Genomic DNA, 19,003 nt, shown 5'->3' on the forward strand with positions numbered 1-19,003 from the left:
TTGTCTGTTCAATATTTATGTTGTTCTCAATTATTCCATATTATAAATAATACTATGATGACATCAAACGGGTTTTGTTTTTATTTTTTGGCTGCGTCGCTTGGTGAGCAGGATCTTAGTTCCCCGACCAGGGATTGAACCCATGCCCCCTGCAGTGGAAGCACAGAGTCCTAACCACTGGACCGCCAGGGAAGTCCCCTCAGTTTTATACATAAATCTTTGACTATTTCAGTTTATTTCGTGAGGATACATCCCCAGAAGAGGAAGTACTGAGTCCAAGAATATGAACCCTGTCAAGAATCTCAACAAATGTTGCTCAATTGCTTTCCAGAAATATTTTTGATATTTTTAATAGATTTACATTTCTACTACCACTTAGGATAGTATTGGTCTCACCGTGCTCTTGCCAGAATTGAGTATTTATTATTATACTTAATTCCACTTCGGGCAGTGTTCTTTAACACCAAAATGTTACTCCTGGGTTGAAGTCTAAAATCGACCTTTTCATCTGACTATACCCTCTCTTCTCAGATTCCTGAAAACTTCTTACCTCCACTGTTTTTCAGTACTCTGCTGTAGGTCCATGTCATAAAATCTGTATATCAGTGCCAGGTTACTGCAGTTTCCTTTACATTATATTAAAATCATTTATGGAGACTTTGTTAATTTCTTGATATTATTAATCTTTATATATTCCCCAGCACCTGGTATGAGCCCTTGTACATAACAAGTGTGCAGTAAAAATGCTTTGTAAAATAATTCATTGTCAGTGACCATTCATCAGCTTTGCAACTATGTAACTTGCTCACTTTGTGATTCAAAGAACTAGCGAAAATCATTAAAGTATCCAATTAGCTAACTACTGGTCTTTCTCCATTATAGATGCAGAAGAGGCAACTGTAAACCATTTCAATGGACAAGTCCTTAGATGCTAATATATTTTGTTTTCTATGTTTGGTCCTGAGACCAGACAACTGTTGGTTCTTGAAGAGTTCAAAACAGAAGCCACAAAGAATATGATTTTCCCATTTATTTACTTATTTATCATAATATATTTCCATAAATTTATGATCCTAAAGTTATGGTCTGGGATTTATATCTTAGTGGTAATTAATATACCATTCACATAGCTGAGTAAATATCTAGTGATATTTGTTTGGCAACTAAGTAAATTCTATTTTGAGCAACTCAAGTCTGCCAGTCCCTACGTGAAAAAGATTAATGAGTTAACTAAATTGTGGCGGCTGTGTTTTTCAGGCCACATGGAACTGTATTTTAAGCAGCTCAAACCAGATTCTCCCAACACGCATTTCTCATTCAAGGGGAAAAAATCCAAAAATCTGCTCTGTTTTCAAGAACATCAAATTGCAATTTCCTGTCCTGACTCAGATCTCTTTCTAGACACTTATTGAGTTCTTTGAAGATAATTCATATTGGCTAAACTCAATGAAGCAATGCAAAACTCCTACACAATACCCATTAGTACAAAATAATTAGCTTCGGGGCTCTACTTTCAGTGGGTAAGCAGGCTAATTTTCTTATCCAATATTCAAAAACTCTGTAAGTGTTGGGTAGTAGAAATTCATGTTTGAAAGCCAGTGTTGGATTTAGCGTATTTTTATTTCCAAGTTTAGCAATGGTTACATGGCAGTAAAAAGAATTTATAGAACAAGGATTTTCCACTCCCTCCAGCCCATGAGGAATGTAAAACTGCTGTGGGTCATTTTGTGATAAATTTAAGATTGGTAGGAGTTTAAGACCAAAGTGAGGAAACTCAAGGATAAGAGTTACAATCATTTTCTCAAAGTGACTTCCATGAGTCTATAAGCACCAAGATTAAATGCCTTTACTGTAAACCCCTTAAGGCTCTCTTTTTTAATTTCTATGCAAATAGAAACACAGGCAAGAGAGAAATTAGTTGCCTTCAATAATCAAAACAAATCAAAGTGCTAATGAAAATAAGGGTAGAAAACATAGATAGAAACTCCATCCCAGGAATGTAAATGGCTGGAATCATAACATCAAAATACTATTGCACTTTATTAATCTAGGCCCATCAGTAAAAATCTTTCAATAGCAGATGCCTGTAATTTGGTAAGCTTTAATATTTAAAACTCTTGCAAGGAGAGTGGTGAGATAAATCCAAGTTTGTATTATAAATGCTTATATATTGGCTCACATTGGTGAAATTTTTAAAAGATGTCTAAAATGAGAATGTGACATGACTATAGAACGTAAATTGACTTGCTTTTAGAATTAGATAAGGAGGTAAAAACTTGTAGAAACACCAATACAAACCATAGTATCCTGTTGTGGATATATGAACATGAAATCGTAGACTAAAAGACTGAGTTATTTCTTAAAGCTTTGGTAATTAAGAAATAACTGCTGGCTTACATGAAGAATTCGTTATATTACTCAAACACATCATAATGTTATGATTCTTTCATTTAATCAACATATTAAAACAAGACAACTTATTCATAACATACTGTGTCAGGACACGTGAATGATATTGTATTTGGTGGAAATGAGTGGCTAATCATCCCTAAATCAATAGCACCTATTTGCCAAATTTGGTTCCAGTTGACTATCACACATTGTGAACCTAACACATTCTGAGTTTACAGACTTTTGCGTTACGAGTGATTCTTTAATATCATTACTGCTGTTGTAACAGTCCATTGTTTTTAAGTGTCTCAAGTAAGGTAGAACCAAAAAGTAAGGATACTGTAGGAAAAAGTCTTCCTTCTCTCTTAACCCATAAAAATTACAATAAGTATCCACCATTCCCCTAGGGGTGGGAAACTTCATATAGATAAAGATAAATCTAAGTTTACCAAACTATCTTTAGAGAGAAAGGATTTGAATAATTATAAAAAATAATTTAGATTCAGTTATCTTAGATACAATATTCACCTAGGATTGACCTTTCAAGAAACCCAGTAAAATATATAAAATAGATAAACAACAATGACTTACTATATAGCACAGGGAACTATACTCAATATCTTGTAATAACCTATAATGGAGGGCTTCCCTAGGGGCACAGTGGTTAAGAATCCGCCTGCCAATGCAGGGGACATGGGTTCAAGCCCTGGTCCAGGAAGATCCCACATGTCATGGAGCAACTAAGCCTGTGAGCCACAACTACTGAGCCTGTGTTCTAGAGCCCGCAAGCCACAACTACTGAGCCCGTGTGCCACCACTACTGAAACCCGCGCGCCTAGAGCCTGTGCTCTGCAACAAGAGAAGCCACCGCAATGAGAAGCCCGTGCACCACGACAAAGAGTAGCCCCCGCTCGCTGCAACTAAAGAAGGCCCGTGCGCAGCAACAAGGACTCAACACAGCAATAAATAAATAAATAAATAAATAAATTTATTTTTAAAAAAACCTATAATGGAAAAGAATATGAAAAAGAATATATATATTTAAATATATATATATCTAACCAAATCACTTTTCTGTACTACTGAAACATTGTAAATCAACTATATTTCAATGAAAAAAAATCAAGAATAGAAACAAAGAAACCCAGTAAACGTGCTTCTCCAAAGAATCAGAATTTTTACTCTGATTGCTAACCAAGATTTAGCTTTCTAATTCCTCTCTCAAAGTTTCTCTGAACTCTGCATCTCACATACACACACACACACACACACAGCTGTTGTTGATGATATAAGTATTTCAACAGACAAAGGCTATATGTTTCAGGAAACCAGAACAAAGATTAAAAAGGAGAGACTTAAGCATGGGAGATTTCTTTGGAGCCCTCAATTGTCAATTGAAAACATTCTACGGTACCTCTAGGCAGGCCTAGAAAGTTGGGGCTTGGCAAAATTTGCCTCTTCAATCCCATATTACTTAGTTCTTCACCTAGAGTGTAGCAGCCACAAGGAATTAAATTATTTGGAACAATTAATTATAAGGCAGTAATGACTTGGAATTTGAATAGGGACTATGGTAGGCAGAGTAATGGCCCCCCCAAAGATGTCCAAGCCCTAATCTCCAGAACCTGTGAATATGTCAGGTTAAATGCCAAAGGGAAAATAAGGTTGTGGATGAAATTAGGATTGCTAATCAGCTGACTTTAAATTGGGAGAGTATCTTGGATTATCTAGGTGGACCCAATGAAATCACAAGGGTTGTTAAATGTAGGAGAGGGAGGCAGAAGAATCAGAGTCAGAGGTAAAGTGATAACAGAAACAAGGTTGGAGTAATGCAGTGTGAGAAGTACTAGATCTGCATTGCTGGCATTGAGGATGGAGGAAAAGGGCCATGAGCTAAGGCATGTGAGCAGCCTCTAGAAGCTGAAAAGGTAAGAAAATAGATTCCCCACCAAAGCCTCCAGAAAGAAACACAACCTTGCTGATGCATTGATTTTATCCCAGTGAGACTCATGTCAGTCTTTAGACAAACAGAACTGTAAGATATTAACTTTGTACTGTGAAGATATTAACTTTGTGTACTTTGTACTTTGTACAAGTTACTAAGTATATGGTGACTTGTTATAGTAATATTAGAAAATTAAAACGAATAGATTTTGGTATCAAGTGTGGGTGTGCTGCTCTAACAAATACCAAAAAAAATGTGGATGAGGTTTCGGAACTGGGCTGTGGGAAGAGGCTAAAAGAATTTTGAGGAGCACTGTAGAAAATTCCTAGATTGCCTTACACAGACTGTAAGTAGAAATATGAATGTTAATGACTCTGCTCGTGAAAGTGTGGAAGGAAATGAACACGTTACTGCAAAATGGAGAAAAGAAGACCTTTGTTTTATAGTGGCAGAAAACTTAGTAGCATTGTGTCTTACAGTTTTGTGGAAAGCAGAACTTGTAAATGATGAAATTGAGGAGATTTCCAAGCAATGTGTTGAAGGCATGGCCTTGTGTCTTCTTGCTGCTGGTAGTAAAATTTGAGAGAAAAAAGATAAATGGAGGAAAATGGTGTTAAATAATAGTAGCCAGGACTTGATGATATGATAAATTCTCAGCCTATATATATTGCAAACAATCAGAGTGTCCAGTACCACAAAAGGCTCTCTGAAGAGATTAAGATTATATACCCCCAGTCATCTCAGCATAAGCCGAAAACTGACATGGCATTATCTATAAAAGATATATTGAGGAGCATCTTGTCTGATGGAGTGAATACTTGCGACATGCACAGGAAACCCACAAGTTTCTTAAGAATTTTATATAGCAGAAACCAGCTTAGGCTGAAAAAGACAGAGAGAATATGAAGTGAAAGTGGATGGAAGAAAATGAAGAGGGAATTCAGTGGCTTCAGCAATAAACAAACCAGAAACACTGGAGTAGATGCTAGTTTATAGGTAGAATTCACCTGAAAATGTCATAGTTTATTCCTTTCTTTGAAAGTTCGATTCAAAGACTCTTTGAAGCAGGAGGAACTAGTAGACAATGAGCTCAATTCCCTTCAAAAAACATCAGACAACGGTGGAGAAAAAATAAAAACGTGAGTTTATAAATGTTTGGGTGATTATATATTGGTGCTATTTAAGATAATAGCAATTATATGACAATTCCATGGAAAAATATGAAAGCTTTTAGTTTAACCAATATTTATCATTTTTTATGTTGGAATAGACAATCCCAGAATGGAACTGTTCTATAATAAGCCTGATATGCAAGAATATAAAATGACAAAATGTTTGTAGACAGATTAAAGATGTGATGACTTTATTTTTTTTACTTTTTATTTTTATTTTTTAATGGTTTTTTTATTGTGGTAAAAGTCACATAATATAAAACATACTACTTTAACCCTATTTACCTGTATAGTTCAGTGGCACTAAGTACATTCACACTGTTGTGCAACTCTCACCGTCATCCATCCCTTGAATTTTTCACCTTCCTAAACTGAAACTCTGTCCCCATTAAACACTAAAACTCCCCATTCACTCTCCTCTCTTCCCCATTCCCAGGCCCCTGGCATCCACCAATGTACTTTCTGACTCTATGAATTTGACTATTCTAGGTATCTTGTATAAGTGGAATCAAAGAGTATTTGTCTGCACCTAATGTATATTGGAATGTATTTTTAAAGTTAACTTAATATATGTCCTGCAAACAAATTGTAGGACAATCTTTTCTTTTTTTCCCCCCTGTGCAATACAGTAGGCCCTCACCAACCATTGCTAAATCTTCAGTTTAAAGAGAGACAGTCTTTGTTTAAAAGAAGAGTGGAAGCAATTCTTTCAAATAGTTTTATTTGTTTGAACTTCCTCCCTCCACTCTTTGGATTCCTAATATAAAAACAGGTAACTTTTGTTACATCTCAGGTCCCATACTTTACACAATTTGGATATCTTATTTCATACATTTTCACAAGACATAATATGGGAAGTATCATCACCCCTGTTTTTCAGATGAGGAAATTAGTAACTCGCCTATTGTGGTAAGTGGCAAAGTAGGAATTTTAATTCAACTCTATGCAATTCGGGAAGCACAGCTTTTAGCTACCACATTATCCTTCTTTTTTAGTATCTGAATATTAACTGCTTGTAGTCAAAGATCCCTTATATACCTAGAGAGTAGCATGTCACTTCTAAAGTACAGGTTTCCCAATATAGTAAATATGTATAATATCTTCCTTATAATATTTGTGCTTGAGTTTAGGGAGACAAACTGAATTAAATAGAAAATGCTCTAAGTTGAGATCAGTTGGCTATGTGCCTTCAAAAATAAATAGTAGTAACAGTTAATATTTGTTGTCTATATGTTATGACCCCAAAACTGGGCGAAGGGCTTTTCATACTTTATCTTATTTAACCTTCACTCATGAGGGATCCTATTTTACAAGAGAAAGAAACTGAGGCATAGAAAGCTCATCAATCAGCCTGAGATCACACAGCTGATTATAATTGTGAGTCCAGTTTCCAGACCCATACTGAAACCACTATTATTTCTTACTTTGTGTAGCTACATGCATATAGTCTTGCATAGGACAAAATATGGCAAGTTAAACAATCTGCTCATTTTTGGTTCTATTTAAATGTTGGGTGGGATTCAAAAGAGGAAAAATGTAATTGTGCAGCACAGAGAGGGCATGATGTTTTGTGCCTGAAATATTCTTTGGCAGCTCGAAGTAAGTTCCAGATGTTTCCTGACTCGGCTAATACCTCATAATCTTTCAATGTTGAGTAAGTTTTCCTTGCTTTATTTGTCTGAACCACCTTAAAATCCTGGGACAATTTTCCCCTCATCCATTTTCAACAGGTTGGTATTGTTGTTTCCCCAATCTGCTATATCAAAGTGCAGCTGGTGCCTCAGATCTATGTGGGCCCCTGAGTCATGAAAAGTGGGTACTTAGCAACCAGATCAGATAAGCACAGGATGTTCCATCTTTAATGGCATGATTGGCCTTCCAAATCATTTGTTAACATTTTAGACTCTAAATTGATCTAAAAACAGTTCAGACTAGGAAATAGACAGGAAAATAATTTCTAATCATAGTCTAACTGACAAATGATATGGTCTGAAATTTACCCCAACATTTTCATGTTTTTTTTTTTTCCCTTCCTGGTATTGGAAGTGACTTTTGCTACATCATAATCACAAATTTCAAAGGTTGACTCAATATTTTCCTGTTCTTATTTTCTTCTTCATGTTAGAGAAACAAGAAAGGAGTTGTTGTTGCTAGGAAAATACTAATAGCCACCAACTGGTTTCCTGACATTTGAGCAAGCTTAGAAGTCCATCAATAGTATATTATGAATCAAAGCTGTTTCAGATAATTTCACAGCCGCGTCAATCACTCACTGTTCTTGAAAAACTGCAAAGGGAAAAATATTCATAATATTCTACAGTATACCTCCCAGGCTCCCACCTGGAGAATCAGAATTTCTATTAGCTTACATGCTACTGACTTGCACCCATAAGAAGAGAACCTCTGAGAAAATGTCAATATACATCAAACTAGGCTATTGAAAAGAAGGCTATGTGTTAAAACCAATAGGCAGATCAGGCAACTTCCTATGCAGTATAATATACATGACACCATCAGAGAGATTCTCACCTGAAATTCTTCTCCATGGTTTTGCCCACAAAGTTACAACTCCCACATTTCTTAGTTCTTTGGATTAAGATATAGAAGGTATTTATTAAAATGGAAATATCTGATAGGGGTAATACCTGAGTTCATGCAATGACAAATACCTAGGCAGTGCAAGTTTTCAAGGGAAGGAGATCTGAGACTGGAAAGAGAATCAGGAGAAGTACCACACAGGGAAATGGGGATGGAGGAGAAATCAGAGACTGGCCTGAGATCCTTGGGAAACTGGGGGCAAGGTGAGGGACTGGGTCGAGTGGGAAATAAAGAGAGAAGGGACAACAGAGGGAGAGACAGGCAGAGGGTAAGAGTTTGGGAAGAAACACTAGACAAACTGGCAAATCCAAAATTTTGTCAAGAGTTAAGCTTGAATACATAGAGTTGTCGAGTTGGCAATTTTATCAAGAGGCTTAAACTTGTTCATACCGTTGATCTAGTAATTCTATTTTGAAGATTTGGGTCTAGTAAAATGCTCCTAAATATAGAAAATTCACATTATTATTTATGATACCAAACACTTGGCAACCAGCAAAATGTCCAACCATGGGTTGATCATTGAATGAACTGTGTTTATGTACTCAATTAAATCTTGCAAATACTTTGAAAGCTATGTTTCAAAGAATATACAACAAAAATATGTATAAGGTTGAGTTAAATAAGTAAAATACAAAATTGAATACATAGAGTAATTGTTATAATAAAAATGCATTAACATATTGACTGGGGCAAATCAGGCTTTTAAGTGAGTGTGTTTTGGTGAAGTGAGTTATAAATGATTAACCCCCCCATCATTATTTCTTTTGACAATCTATATTTTTCAAATGCTCCTTAATAAGCCAGTATTATTTTTGTAATGGAAATAATTTAAGTATCAACATCACTACGATCCCAAGGCTAGACCCCAAGGCTGGCTAAACAGGCATTCCTTTGCTCCAAAAGACTTGAGTTTAATCAATGACAACAATCCCAGAGGGAAAAGAGATCCCTTGGATCAAGAATATAAGATTAACTCTCCTAGTAGAGTTTCTAAAAAAGAATTTAAAAATTACTACTAACACATGGAAAAAGAACACATTAGGATTGTTGTATCAGATCAATTAATTGTGTTCTGTCAGGCAAAAAAAAATGTAAATGTAGTCGAGTTTTGGTGGGAGTTGCAATATCTTCAGAATAATTATTCAAAATTTGCCTATAAGTTATCCAGAAAAATAGGTCCTATTCTAAGGGTAATGTGGGGACACTTGAATCATCTGTCAGCTTGGAAGGCCAATACTAAGCTGATCTTGATAGTAAGCAGATGAACAGTTATTGCTACCATAATTGGATTTGTTAGGATAGGAGACAGAAACAGGGATAGATCTATTTTCTTCCTTAAGAGATTTGACATTTTAGAAGATATCTCTGCCAGTGGAGAATTTGGTGAAGGCTGCTCTTTTACAGTGAAAATTTTAGAGAAAAACATGTTGCATGATGATTCATGTGAGAGTGCCAGCCTATTTAAATGAAGACAAGGTAGTATTTTAATGCTGAAAGGAGCCTAGGAGTATATCCAATATTTCAGAGGAAAAGTGTTTACATTTGTAGGTGAAATTATTCTTTTCAATACTCATAGATGGGCTGGGCCATCAATGAAATGGGAGGCAGCATGCAGAGTGTGGTGGACATTGGAATTAGGCGGAGCTGGCTTTGAATCCCTTATCTATTGCCTTCATAAACATATTTCATACCTTTGAGCATCAATTTGTCTATAAAAGCAAATAATAGTAATATTGACAAGGCACAGTGCCAAATACTTTATATGCATTGACTCATTTAATTCTTATGTTGACTCCATGAGGAAAGTACCATTATGGATAAATAAAGCCATGTCTATAAGGCAGCTGGCACATTCCACAGCACATATAAAGGGACATCATAAATGTGATCCCTTTCCCTTAACAGTAACACAATCCTGGCCCACAGCCCACCACTACATGAAGAGTGAGTGGTTTGTTAGAGTGCATAGCTTTTGCTGTTTTCTACCTGCTTGGACAAATTTGAATAATTTTCATTTTACTGAAAGCAGATCCTGAGACAAGGATTTGGAAGCAAGTAGTTAATTTGGAGGACTGGAGAAGTAATAAAGGAAAAGGGGAAACTTCAACAAAGGGTATATTAATAAGTGAGTCACTGCTTTGGGCGTTTGGGTCTCAATCCTACTGGAGCCCTTCCTCAAGACTATTTAAATACCTCAGAATATCTTTCTAGGAGGTGAGGGATCTAGAGAATTTATGTCACTGCTTCAGGGTCACCCCAGGGCCATTCGTTCTCCTGACTTTTGTTCTTCTCCATACTCACTTTGAGGAAGCTCCCATACTTAGAATAGCAACAGGCCAGTGACCAAAGCGTGAGCAGAGGGGACATTCACAGTTTCCGCTATAGCTATTACATGACAACCTAATGTAATAGGAAAGTGTCAGGCTTACTCTGGAAGGAAAGGGTTACCAAATTTCAGTAATTCTACATTTCCTTCATTTGAGTAGCCCAGATTTCTAATGGCATATGCTTTGCACAGACTCAGCAGAAATCACACCACATTTTGGAGTTACATGAGACGTAGATGCACAGAGGGACCATTTAACAAGTTATTCTAGCTGTTAAGAACAAACAGTTAAGCAAATAGACCTGCTGCTGCTTGCCCCCAGCTGTGTGCCCCAGCCAAAGACACAAGACTCTGAAGCATTAGACAAGGGTGTCATGAAGAAGAGAATGACAGCAGAGAGATGGTAGGAGAAAAAGAGAAAGAAACATGGTTTAAGAACCCAGAGGCAAATGGAATTCAGGGACCTGAAGAACCTGGAAAACAGGCTCTCTGGTAATAGTATAACCAACAAGCAACAAATTCACTTTCCAAATAATGCAATGGCCAAAAGGCAATAAATATTTGCAATCAGGCAGGTGAACATGCTGAAACAATGGCTCTTGAAGTCTGACAAACCCTGTGTTACCTCTCAGGATAAAGGTTGAAAGCAATTTGCCAGGACTTTTTCCAGCAGGAGTTTCAAATTAATACCCATTATGCTAGTCTTCCAGCAAACTGGACATAAAGGGAAGACCCAGTGTGGGGGATTGAGAAGTAGTTAATAGGACAATTAAGGGAGAAATATAGGTCCTGTGGAATGAACCGGCAGTCCAATTCATTCACTGACTCTACAGAAAATGAAGAAGACATGGTCCTTGATCTTAAGAAGCTCGTGTTCTAGTAGGGGAGGCAGATATGTAAGTAGACAATTCTAATCCCCTCTGATAAATGCCATAGTACTGTTAAAAAGAGAATACTTTGATATAACAGAGGAGGAACAGTTAATTAGGGCCATGAGAGGTCTGGGAAAGCACCCTCTTGTTGTTAATGCCTTATTGGATATTAGAAGTAGACTCAACATAAATACTAATCACTTTGCTGTACCCCCTGAAACTAACACAACATTGTAAATCCACCATACTTCAATAAAAAAATACTTAAGTGGGGATATGGGCTGGATGGATAAGCTTGGAAATAGAGAGGGTATCAAATGCATGGTGCTCTATTAAATATTCCCCCTTTATAGGGAAGATGAGAACAAGGACAAGATATAGCCTTCTTGGAAGTGAGACACCAGCACAGTGGCAAACAAAGCTAAATAAGCCAACATACGGTATCACGTCCCATGGATGTAAAATAAGTCCACTGCTCAATAATAAAATGTCTTTACTCTAGCTTCTAATAGTATGTTTCAAAAATTGTTTCAACATTTTCCAGTGAAAGGCAGAGTTGCCTTCACTCATTATTGATTTTTTTCATATTTAATATATTAAATATTAAAAGCTTCAAAGCTTTGGGACTTCCCTGGTATAGCAGTGGCAGTTAGGAATCTACCTGCCAATGCAGGGGACACGGGTTCGATCCCTGGTCCGGGAAGATCCCACATGACACGGAGCAACTAAGCCTGTGCACCACAACTACTGAGCCTGCGTACCACAACTACTGAAGCCCACGTGCCTAGAGCCTATGTTCCACAACAAGAGAAGCCACCACGATGAGAAGCCCGCACACCACAACAAAGAGTAGCCCCCGCTCGCCACAACTAGAGAAAGCAACTGCGCAGCAACGAAGACCCAACACAGCCAAAAATAAATCAATAAAATAAATTTAAAAGAAAAAGAGCTCCAAAGCTTTGGGAATACTGGTATACTACCCCTTTGTGACCCAGGGATGTGGACTCAGGATGAGAAGGGACGTTTGGGAGAAACATCTGTATCTTGAGTGAACCTGTTGTGTGTGTGTATGTGTGCAGCATCTGGAGAGATTACCTATCGATGTCTCTTTCACTAAAAACTTCACTTGCACTCAAAGGACAACAAACTTTGTTTAGCCAAGCTCACTGCTCCTAATCAGAGAGATGTAAGGGCAGTTCTTTTTGCTGTAAACAGTAGAAGGGACACAATGGTGCGCACTTTAATAAATTGCATCATCTAACGGATGTTAGGGTGTATTCCAGTCAGCTGGCTGGAGTACTGAGACAGTTTCTTCAACCAGGATACAACAAATCCATTATTAAGGGACCAGGAAACAGCCTGGCTGCAGCTTAAGTGCATTCTGATGCTATCAGCTATTACATGGGGGCAGACACAAGTATGTCAAAAGTCCCCTGGAATTCTGGGTGGAGGCGTGTAACACCCAGCCCCACTCTCTCTTTGACATTGGGAGTCAGAGCAGCCCGAGGAACTATGGCTGTACATTAGGAAGAGCTGAGATGGGACTAGAACAGGGAGACAGCTAACGATATTAACTTAAGGATAGCATCAAACTAATTTGATAAGCTCCATCTTATGGTAATTTACCCCCAGTCAACTTAGAGCTGTATTTTGACTGCACTTTATTTTTGGATATCGTGGTCTGGGATGCCCTAAATAAGGATTTAGAAAAAAAAAAAAAAAAACTTGTATAAATGTAATTGTTTAAAATTTGTTTAAATATGAAAAAAATCATGAATGAAGTCAACTTTTGCCTTCTCTGGAAAATGTTCAAAAGAAATTGAAATGCACTATTTGTGGTTAGAATAAAGGAATTCTATTATTCAACAATAGACTATATATACAGAGGCACTAAAGTAGGCTTGGAGAAAAATTTAAACTCAGCTGAATTCACTTGAAGATCCACATAGACGGTTAAGGAGGCCAAAAGTTTTAAATGTGCTTCTTATATTTTATGTGTATATGAAATACCTAGGCATCTTGCTAAATGCAGATACTAAATGCAGTAGGTCTTGGGTAAAGCACAAGGATCTGTATTTCTAATATGGTGGATTTCTAACATCTCTAACAGGCAGATGATATTGGTAAGGGGGTCATATTTTAAGTAGTAAGGGTCTAAGGCGAGAGCTGGTCTATGACCCTCCACCATGGACTTTCAGTGCTGTGCCACTCTGAGAATGTGACTTTGTGCAGATAAAGAACTTTGACATCATTGTGCTAATAGGAATATCTGCAAGAAGTCAATAGCAAAAAGTACAAGGGACTTGGCGGCTGTAAAATCTGGGATTGATTCTAAGCTTTACACTTATTAATTGTGTGACCCCAAATGAGTCATTTAACCTTGCTGAGACTCAGTTTCTGTAGTTGTAAAATGTGTAGAATAACCTATCTTCCTACATCTGGGATAGTTTTTAAGATCAAATGGTAGTGGCTAACATTAATTGTGTGCTTAGTATTTGTCAGTCACTGTGATAAGCCCTTTAAATAAATTAATTCACTTAATCTTCACAATAACCCAATGAATTAAATACTACTATTATTGTAGCCTCCCCGAGGGTATGCAGGGCACCTGTAAATATTAACAATTTGATTTTAAAATGCATTATGAAGTTCACAAAGAATGCAATTGAAGATTCAGAATAAGGGGTAGAGAATAGGAACTTATGTATTGTTTATTGCCCAGTCAGAGCATGTGGAGATTTTTTTGTACCATCTAGGCACTTTCTCTTCCTGTTCAGGTCCAGAAATCTTTTCTTCATGTCCTTTATTGTTAAATGTACAACTTCTGGCAGTTTAATATCTCCCAGCACAGGAAAAAGATAACCCTGCCATCTGTGTTAGTTTTCCATGCTGCATAAAAACTTACCTCAAACTTAGTGGCTTAAAACAACACTCATTTATAAGCTCATGGTTCTCTAGGTCAGAAGTACAGTTAAGTCATGGCTGAGTCCTTTGCTCAGGTATCACAGGCTGAAATCAGAGTGTTGGCTGTGCTGTATTCCTTTCTGAAGGATATGGGCCAAATCTGTTTCTGAGCTCCTTCAGGTAGTTGTGAGGGTCACCCCAATGAGTGTTCCTTGCAGCTGCTGGACTAAGATCATTATTTGCATGCTGACTCTCAGTCAGGGGCTGGTCTCAGCTCCTAGTAGCCACCAATTCCTTGTTACATGGCTCCTTCTATAAGTCCTCTCAACACTTTGAAACGTTTTTGTCAAGAAGAGACCAGTCACTTTTAAGATGTCACCTGATTAGGTCTGGCTCACAGAAGATAATCTCCCTTTCTTAAAATCAGCTTTGTCATATAGCATAACCTTATCACAGGGGCAAAATTGATCACATTTACAGTCCTAATGATTATGCAGATTATGTACACCAAGGGGCAGGAATCTTGGGGGCCAGCCAGAATTCTGACTACATCATCATGGTTCTTTGGAACTATTTGTATTTAAACAATATAGATCATCTTGTCTTTGTATCTTTATACCTTTCTACTACCATTTATTTAATTCTGGTTATATAATGATTATATAACGTTCTATATTATATATAGGAAAAAAGGCGCATCACAAGCGCAAGGAGAACAATGATAATATGGCTGATATCTCATTAGAAAGAATAATAGCCAGAAGACATTGGAACAAGAGGTGTAAAAAAATGACATCAACCCAGAGTTTAATATCCAGCAAAGATAGCCTTCAGGAATGAATGTTGATAAAGATATTTTCAGGTAAAATTTTGATTAAAATTCTGATAAAGATATTTTCAGAAGCTGAGAGAATTAATTACCAACACACAGATTAACATTACAAGAAATGCTAAGGAAAATTCTTTAGCCTGAGTGGAAATAACACCAAATAGAAACTCAGATATACAGAAAGAAATGAAGAACACAGCAAATCATATGTGGAATAATCAAAGAATATTTTTCAAAAAGAAACAATGTTTATTACAAAAATTATAACATTATGTTTGAGGATTTTAACAAATATTGACACAAAATATATGACAATTACAGCTTAAATTATGGAAGAGTAAATGGAATTAATTATACTGCTGCAAGGTTTTTATATTTTATGTGAGGTGCTACAATATTAATTCTAAGTAGTGTGATAAATTAATGTGATAAATTAAGGATACATATTTTAATCCCTGGAGCAACCACTAAATAAATAAAAGTTACTGTTAAAAAGCCAGTAGAAAAATTAAAATGGAATACTAAAAATATACAATCAATTCAGAAAAAGGTAGCAAAAGAGTAATAGAAGTAAAAAAGCAGATTAGACTGATAGACAACAAAGAGCTACATATTAGATTTAAATCCAACAATACTGATACTTTCATTACATAGATACAATGTAACTTTTCCACTTAAAATACAGAGATTTTCAGACCAAATTAAAAAACAAGACGCAATATATACTGTCTTTAAATAATTCACCTTAAATATAAGCACACAGATATATTAAAACTAAATGAGTAAAAATTGATATTTTATGCAATTAATAGTCACAAAAGTAATGAAATGGTTATATTAATATCAAACAAAGTAGACTTTAAAGCAAGGACTATCAGCAGAGATAAAGAGGGGCATTTCATTTAGATATTGACAAGCTGATTCTAAAATTTATGTGGAAAGACAAAATATCTAGAATAGCCAACACAATACTAAACAATATGAAGTAAAACAAAATTGGAGGATACTCACTACCAAAATTCAGGACTTACTATAAAGTTACAGTAAACAAAACAGCATGGTATTAGCAGAAGAATAAGCACATAGAACAGTGGGACAGAATAGAGAGCCCAGAAGATCTATACAATTATACTCAACTGATTTTTGAAAAGAAACAAAGCAATTCAATGGAAAAAAGATAGTCTTTCTCAACAAATAGTGCTGGAAGAGTTGATGTCTATATACAAATAAAATTAACCTAGATGTGTATTTTAGACATTTTACATGTCATCTCAAAATGTATAAGAAAATTCAATGCAAAATACAAAACTATAAAACTACTTGAAAAACATTAATAGAAAATCTATATGACCTTGATTTTTTAAATAAACACCAAAAGCATGATCCATGAAAGAAAAACTGATGAATGTACTTTTCTTAAAATTTAAAAATTCTGCTCTGCAAAATATATCGTTAAGGGAATGAAAAGAAAAGCCTCAGTGTGGTAAAAAGTATTTGCAAACACACATATGAGAAAGGACTATTATCCAAAACATACAAGAACTTTTAAAACTCAGAAATAAAAAAACAAACAACCCAATTTTAAAAATGGCCAAAGATCTAAACAGAAATCTCACTAAAGGGAATTCCCTGGCTGTCCTGTGGTTAGGACTCAGCACTTTCACTGCCGTGGTCCCAGGGTTCAGTCCCTAGTCAGGAAACTAAGATCTTGTAAATGGTGCAGCACAGCCACCCCCCCCACCAAAAAAAGAAATCTCACTAAAGAAGATATGATGTGTCAGTGTAGGTTCATCAGTAGTAACAAATGTTCTGCTCTGGTGTGGGATGCTGATAATGGGGCAGGCTATGCACGTGTGGAGGCAGGGAGTGTATGGGTAATCCCTGTATCTTCTGCTCAATTTTGCTATGAACCTAAAATTGCTCTAAAAAATAAGGTCTATTAAAAGAATAAAGTAAAATAAACTGAATATATATATATAATAGAATTATAAGACAGAGATTCTTAAATGGCTACTATAAATATGCCCAAAGAATCACAAAAAAACATGATGATAATGAAAAGACAAATGGAGGATATGAACACCAAACAGAAATTCTAAAGATGAAAGTCACAGTATCTGAAATGTAAAATTCACCATATTAAAAAACATTTGACTAAGTTCAGCATGCATGATAAAATATCTCAGCAAATTAGTAATAAAAGTTAACTTCCTCAACCTGTTATAGGGCATTATGAAAAGTCTATAGCTAACATCATACTTAATGATGAAGGACTTTATACTTTCCCCCATTAAGACTGGAACTAGGCAAGGATATCAACTGTCACACCTCCTTTTCAGCATTACATTGGACATGATAGCATATGAAATAAATAAATAAATGGTTGGTGAAGTCTGTGACTTACTTCTTGCACTCAGCCCCAATTGGTTACACAGTAAATACAAAAGTCATAGAATGTTCCCTCCAGACACAAATAGCGAATTCCAATCCTCTTCTCCTATTTATGAAGTATCTATGATGTGCCTCATTGCTACAAGGAAACATAGTTCATATATGTTAGGAAGATAATGTATTAAAACATATTTCAGTGGGTTTTTTTTGGTATTTTTGTTTTTGTATTTGTATCAATGTGACCTTCCCCTCCTCCATCCCCATTCTTTCGGAGATATCAACTTGCCTTGGGAGGATTAAGATTGTTAAAGCTGGGATACAAAGAGAGAGAGGAGTCATTCAGCTCTTGCATACAAATTAGAATTTTTGAGTCTGCAGCAATAAAATTATCTTAGAAGCCAGGCTTCATAGAAAGAGAAAGTAATTTAAAAAATTCCTTTAGAGATCATTAACATATTATGAGCTAGGTCTGACAGATTAGATCACAGAATTTCTTCCATAATGTAGAGACAAGATTGATTCTGCCATTAAGACTGCACTGTGAGGCCTGGTGTTCCCAGGAAGATGAATGGTGATCAGTGATATATTTGAGTATAGTCCATGACAGAAAGGGAGAGGAGATGGAAAGCTGCCTCTATGTTCTGGTGAAGTGTGGAAAGGAGAAGAAGACAGTGAGAGATGAATTAGCTTTTGCTACAAAATAAGCTGCCTCAAAATTTACTGTCATAAAACCAAAATCATTTATTTAGTACATGAGTCTGCAGGTTACAAATTTGGTTGAGCTCAACTACGTAGTTCTAGTCTTGGCTGCACTTACTCTTAAGTCTGTGATTAGTTACTAGGTTGAGTGGCGGGTCTAGAATGGCCTCAGATGGGCCACCTTCTCTCCATTTTCCAACTTCTTCCCTGTTCCAGCCAGCCAACCTGGCTTGTTCATATTGCGGTGGCAGTGTTCCAAGAAAATGGGCTGAGGCACTAAAGGCTTTTGTGGCCTACAGTCAGAAATGACATCACTTCTGCTACATTTTATTGGTCAAAGCAAATCACAAGGCCAGCCCAGGTTCAAGAGGTAGAGAAAGAGACCTCACCTTTTGATGGGAAGGACTTCAAAGTCACATTGCAAAGGAGCATGAAGGAGAATAATAGTGGCCATTTTTATAGACAATTTTCCACGATGGTCACATTCCCCTCTACTACTCTGTGCCTCTTCTTCCTGCTATCGGAGGGTGTGGATAAATAGGATGAAAGGACAATGAAAACCGCAGAGCCTTGTCCTGATTCATGTTTGCGTCTCTAAGAGGAGACCTCAGCACTGACTTGGGGAGGATAAGATTAGCAGCATGAGATGCTGAGTCAGAAGGAAGTTCTGGGTTTAACCCCCTGAATTCTCTCTTGAGTCCTTGGTGATAATAGTGGAAGGTATCCAAGAGTTTCAATGTGCCCTGTTGAGGTATACTAAAGATAGCAGATGGTGCTGGGCAGTAACCTCCCAGACAGGTCATTATGCTGGAGTCAAAATGAGTCTTTGCCGAAGGCTGTGGGATCATGAGCTAGGCCAGGCATCAGGTGAGCACC

At 36.6% G+C, this 19,003-nt stretch overlaps 1 long non-coding RNA gene across 1 annotated transcript in view; it reads left to right on the forward strand.

Moving 5' to 3' along the window:
* Positions 1 to 4,570: 4,570 nt before the first annotated feature.
* The window catches only part of LOC137764720 (uncharacterized), a 140,225-nt gene continuing 125,792 nt past the window's right edge, over positions 4,571 to 19,003 (forward strand). Inside the window, exon 1 of the long non-coding RNA XR_011074051.1 lies at positions 4,571 to 5,475. This is a non-coding gene — a long non-coding RNA (uncharacterized lncRNA). The remainder of the gene's footprint in view (positions 5,476 to 19,003) is intronic.

Source organism: Eschrichtius robustus, chromosome 5, assembly GCF_028021215.1.
Source record: "Eschrichtius robustus isolate mEscRob2 chromosome 5, mEscRob2.pri, whole genome shotgun sequence".
Classification (NCBI taxonomy): Eukaryota; Metazoa; Chordata; class Mammalia; order Artiodactyla; family Eschrichtiidae; genus Eschrichtius; species Eschrichtius robustus.